The sequence below is a fragment of the Silene latifolia genome, chromosome 10 (assembly GCF_048544455.1).
Source record: "Silene latifolia isolate original U9 population chromosome 10, ASM4854445v1, whole genome shotgun sequence".
Taxonomy (NCBI): Eukaryota; Viridiplantae; Streptophyta; class Magnoliopsida; order Caryophyllales; family Caryophyllaceae; genus Silene; species Silene latifolia.
The window spans coordinates 158,117,779-158,123,824 of NC_133535.1; positions in this window are offsets into that span (position 1 = coordinate 158,117,779).

Sequence of the window (6,046 nt, forward strand, 5' to 3'; positions counted from 1 at the left end):
GTTATATTATTTTTATTTTAATTAACACTTTCTAACAATTTTATTTGTTCAATTTTAGTTGTATAATGTCACGTAGTCGAGGTGGTAGACAGCGAGGCGGCTCTAGTGGGGGCCGTAGTATGCACCAGGATGAGGAAGAGACCACGGATGTCGAGCAGTCCTTAGAGAAGGAGGCTGATGATGAGGAGGAGGAGGAAGAGGAAGAGGAGGAGGAGGAGGAGGAGGAGCGTGGGATCCCTGTCACATACACCGAGATGGCAAGATCATTATTGATATTAGGGGTCTTTGGCAAGAACTTCTCTTAATTTATTTTTATTAGTAGTTGATTTATTTTTAATATAAACATTTTTTAATCTAAATTCGTATTTAATATGTATAATTTCAGGTTTAATTCCAAGCATGTAGTTCGGGAAATTACCGCTAGCACTCAGCAAAAGATGACCAGGGGTGTTACTTGTTGGTCAGATGCAAGCGAAGAAAATAAGGAGGGATGTGTCAATAACTTCCGAGTATGTTTTTAGATAATTTTTGTAAATGTATTCTAATTAATTAGTGATTTGTGTTCTCTAACGAAAATTTTATTTTGTGTAGCAACACTTTCATTGGCCTAAGGAACAAGAGCGTGCCGTTTGGGAGAGATACAATTACATCGGCAAAAAGAGGTTAAACGATAACATGTATAAGATTTCTAAAAGGAAGAAACCGCCTCGTTTTATGGAAGGTATTTAGTTACTTTTGATGGTTGTATTTAATTAGTTAAATTATCGTCACATTTATCTATTTAATTAAACACTAATATTTGACATTTTTTTTATTATAGGAACCGCATATAAAGAATTGATGGACAAAAGAAATACCCCCGAATTTAAGGAGAAGTCGGTTCAAGCACAAATCAATAAACGGGGAGGAAAGAGAGATGGCCACATTGATGCTACGCATTTCGGAGGTTCTCAATCATTCTATGACCGAGCAATGTCAAGTGTACGTCGTATATTTAATTTTATATATAAGTTAGATTATATTTGAGAGTATATTTAGAGTTAAAGTATTAATTAGTCTTTATAATTTATCCTTTGTTTTTCATTTCCGGAAGGCGGCCAAGAATAAGGGTAAGATGCCTGAGGTTCTGGAGCTTTTCTATGAGACGCATACCAAAGAAGGAGCTAAGGAGAAAAGAGTGTTCAGAAGAAGGATGCCAATTTATATGTAAGTATAATACAATTCCACCGTTGTGTTTTGATTACATATATATTATTATATAAGTATAACCTCTAATCATTAACGTTTTCATTTTTTAGGCTAAATTTAGACTTCGAAAAGAGAAGAACCCCGACGTGCCCGATAATGAACTTTGGCTTGATTTAGTGGATGACTTCAATAAGGGGGAGGTGTATGGAACCGGAACGGCAAGAGAACTCTACTAAGACTAACTTAATTCGGGAACCCCGACCTCTCAAAAGGAAACATATATGCCGAGTATCGTGTCTCAACTTTAAACTACACTTGAGGCCGAAAGAGAAGAAAGAAAGGCAGAAAGGGAAGCAAGGCAGACCTCAAGGGATGAAGAATTGAAGAAAATGAAGGAACAAATGGAGTTGATGGCCACTTACTTCTCGTCGTGCAACCCGGGATGGCGTCCACAAAACCAAGACCCTAGAGATCCTTCTAGAAGAGGCGGTAGTGGAGCAGTATCTACTTTGTCGTGTCATTGACTGAGTTGTTGGTTGTTTATCCTTTTAGTTAACCTTGTGACTTGTCGGATATTTTAGTTAGATTTATGACTTGACATCACTTGGATTTGGACAAGAATCATTGTTAGTTAGTGACTTGTAATAACTTGAATCCGTATTGGAAGTCGTTGTATGAAATGTGACTTTGTTGACCATCTTGTGCGTTGTTTATACTGCTAGGTTGCACATTTTAATTACAGGTTTAAATTATAGCAATTTGTCTCTCGCTAAATGGAAATTTTCGTGTAAAATCATCCTCAGTTGGCGACTGAAATCGGTTCATTAGCGACTGACTTCCGTCGCTAAAATGGTGACTGGATGGATCCGTCGCCAAAATGGCGACTGAAGCCGCCGCTAACCCCCTGATCATAATTTCTAAATGGCTACATATTGATGACTGATAGGGGTCCGTCGCCAAAATGGCGCCCAGACAGGCGACCGAAATCCGTCGCAGATTTGGCGACTGCTACTGCTTGTCGTCGCTTTTTTAGCGACCATAATTAGTCGTTATTCAGCCGCTAATTGGCGACCATTCTATCCGGGCTATTTTAGCGACATAATTTCGTCGCCCGAGTGAATTTAGGCGACCAAGAGTTGCGACGGCTCTTTGGCGACGGATTATAGTCGCCCGAGAAATTTTAGCGACTAACTTCTGTCGCGTAATTCCGTCGCCCGAGAGCTGAATTCTTGTAGTGTATACCACAAAGCTAATGATTCCAATTCATAAATCCTCTCAATTTTTTTGTCAAGTCATTCTCAAATAATAATATCAATAAAAGATTTAATAGTTTATAATCTTACATTATTTATATTTTAATTAAAATATTATAATTTAGTGTTTAGTGAAAATTATATAATTTGATGAAAAGATTATTTTTAATGAAAAGAATTATATAATGAAATACATTATAATTATTAATTTCCTTATTTAGTGAATACAAATTGTCAATAGCTTTCTTATTTAAAAAGATGTTTTTTCGAGGGGAAAATTTGAGAGTTCACCTATTCTTTTAGTGGATAAGGGGTGAATTAATTAGTATAATTTTTTTACGTTAGATTTGGCCATAGTAGAATGCAAAAATTAAAAGCCGAATTAAAAGTTAACATAGTTAGGCGGGATAAAACGTAGAATCACCTATTCATTTAGTAAATATAGGATTGTCCTGTTTGTTCCTTGTACGGTAAATTCTAAAACAATTCAATAACAAAATAGAATCAGTAGACCAACCTTTTTTTTTTGTCAAGTAATGAATTATCTTATAAATAAATCGTTAGAATGATAATCAGTATAGTGATAGCATAATGTATTGAACAAATACTTAGGCTTAAGCCATTTGATAACATTTTATGACAAATATGCAATGTGTTGAACAACCAACTCAGAAAAGATTAATATAGCGTAAACATAATGATTTGAGATAGTTTTTAAGATAAAAAAACGCAAATGTACTTGCTAAAGTTTGCTTTAAGGTTGTCAATTTGGTATACTCAAAACGTTTTTTTTTAGAAAGGTGTTAACTTGGGTTAATTTTCAAACCAATTTGTTGAAACCTTAACGGGAGGGTAGTCGAGTAAAACATTCTGTCACAATCCTTATCAATTTCATTTATTTCTTTTTAATTAAAAGTCTTTCCCAGTAATGTCTTAATTACCTTTTTTTTCTCAAAAAAATTAAATTGAAGAGTTGTCGATATTTATCGTAGATGGATATAAATTTGACACGTTGAGTGTTATTTTTTACGACGGGTTCATTTTGATAAACGTATAACTGAAATAGTCTAAAATAATGAGAAACCAATTTCATTATTTGTATGTATATTAACAATATATTGACACAATATATTCACATTTGCCACAATTTACTAAAGATTTGCCACGATTTGTTATATTTTCTAACAGTTATTGTTATGTTTGCTATTTTTTTTGCTCGGCTATTGCTATATTTTCTAAGTTTTTTTCTAACGTGTGTCCTAAGGATGAAAGCTATAAATCACTTATATCGATATTGTGAAATAACTCAAGCATATGGAGAAGTGGTTATACTTACCGTATCGGGAGGAATTGGAGTTCTCCCATATATATTACCATGCGCATTTTCTTTGTAATCATAATCACACTCTAGACAAACGGCGGCTGGAGTTTTCAGGTACTCCAGCGCAGCAACATGATGCCTCCCGTCGAGAGCGCTATCAGGGGGATAGGAATAGTCAATAATGTGTTGAATTGACACACGTTTATGCTCTTTACCGGCTTTCATAAAGGCTGTTTCTCCTAATTTACCAAACACCATAGCCCTACAAATTTCTGTACAGCCTCACAAAAACTAACAAATAAATCTATATACATAAAAAATGGCATCTTTATATAATTATATCAAAATGGTCATAAAAATCAACAAACATAATTGACGAGAAAATAAAATACGTACCCTTGTTACCTTGATTCTCAACGTCAGGTGGAACAGTTGTAAGTACACCTCATGTCCCTTCAACATGACTGATCGTCGTATTGTAGGTTCCCTCATTAGAATAAGTACATGATGGATTAAAAGTTAATTCCTTGTACCAATTTATTCTTGGATTAGTAAAATGGATTCAAGATCGGTAGATGGAGATGAATGCTTGTCAATTTTAATTAGAATTGGTCGAGTCAATTTTTAGATCTTATCGGGTTGACAATTTTATTTAGGGTTGGTCGAGTCAATATTTAAGTCTTATCGGGTTATTTTAGATAGACTAGTATCAAAACCGGAAAAATTTACGAACCGTTATAAAACTTATTTTACTTCTTATTAACCATCAGAAAAGCCTTAGGCTTAATCATGATGAGATGTGCATTGCGGAGCATAGACTTTTTATTGGCCACGATCATTGTCCTCTATAGTTTATACGACAATTTTCCCTAAATATTAAACTTAACTTTTATCCACGTTTCAATAATATTTTAACTCACTACCCACCAACTCATCGTCAAAAATTACTATTTTAATAAAAATTCAAATTATAAAGCTTCAAAAATAGTTAGAATGTCTCAAAAACACTGATAATAAAAGTTATAGTACCTCTTGTAGGCATTGGGTCACCACCTCCTGATCATCCAAATCAATTGTTCAAGAGTAATGTTTGAAAGCCAAACCAGTTATTATTGGGTCGCAATCTCCACCTGAAGTTAAAAGCAATGTTTAAAAGTTAAGAAATGTCTGTAAATCATACGGATGGTTTCTCAGGTCAGACAAAGCAGCCACACAAGTTTTGAGAAGCAACAGAGGACATCTAAGGGTGCCGGTACGCGATAAACGAGTCTCGTATGAAAATCGGGTACTCATTAAAAATAGATGAATACTTCTTATATAGGGCTGAAAATCGAATACAGTAACTCATGAAGCAACCCCTGACACATGGTATAATAACTGGGAGGAAAACAAACTTGACCCGATACAACCTCCCAAACGACTCAAATTTAAGTGTATAATACACGGTTTTCGGGATTTCTGGGTCCTGAAACGAAAATGTCCGTAAATCATACGAAAGGTTTCTCAGGTTAGACAAAGCAGCCACATAAGTTTTGAGAAGTAACAGAGGACATCTAAGGGTGCCGATACGCAATAAACGAGTTTCGGACGACAATCATGTACTCCTTAAAAATGGAAGAATGCTTCTTATTTAGGGCAGAAAATCGAATACGGTAACTCATGAGGTGACCCTAGACACGTGGTAGAAATTAAAAATTGGTAGGAAAAGAAACATGACCCAGTACGACCTCCCAAATGGCTCAACTTTAAATGTATAATACACGAGTTTCAAGATTTCAGTGTCCCGGAGAAAAAATATTCGTAAATCATACTGATAGTTTCTCAGGTCAGATAAAGCAATCACACAAATTTTGAGAAGCAACAAAGAACATTTGAGGGGTTTCGGTACGCGATAAATGAGTCTGAGAACGAAAGTCAGGTACTCGTTAAAAATAGATGAATTATTCTTATATAGTGCTGAAATCGAATATAGTAAATCATGAAGAAACTCCTCACACATGGTATAAAAACTGAGAGGAAAAGAAGCATGACCCGATACAACCTCCAAACGACTCAAATTTAAGTGTATAATTCACGGTTTTCTGGATTTAAGGGTCCTGAAAGAAAAAATATTCGTAACTCATACAGATGGTTTCTCAGGTCAGATAAAGCAGCCTCACAAATATTGAGAAGTAACAAAGGGCATTTGTGGGTTCCGTTACGCGATAAACTAGTTTGGGACGAAAATCGGGTACTCGTTAAAAATATTGAATATTTCTTAATTAGGGCAGACTATCGAATACGG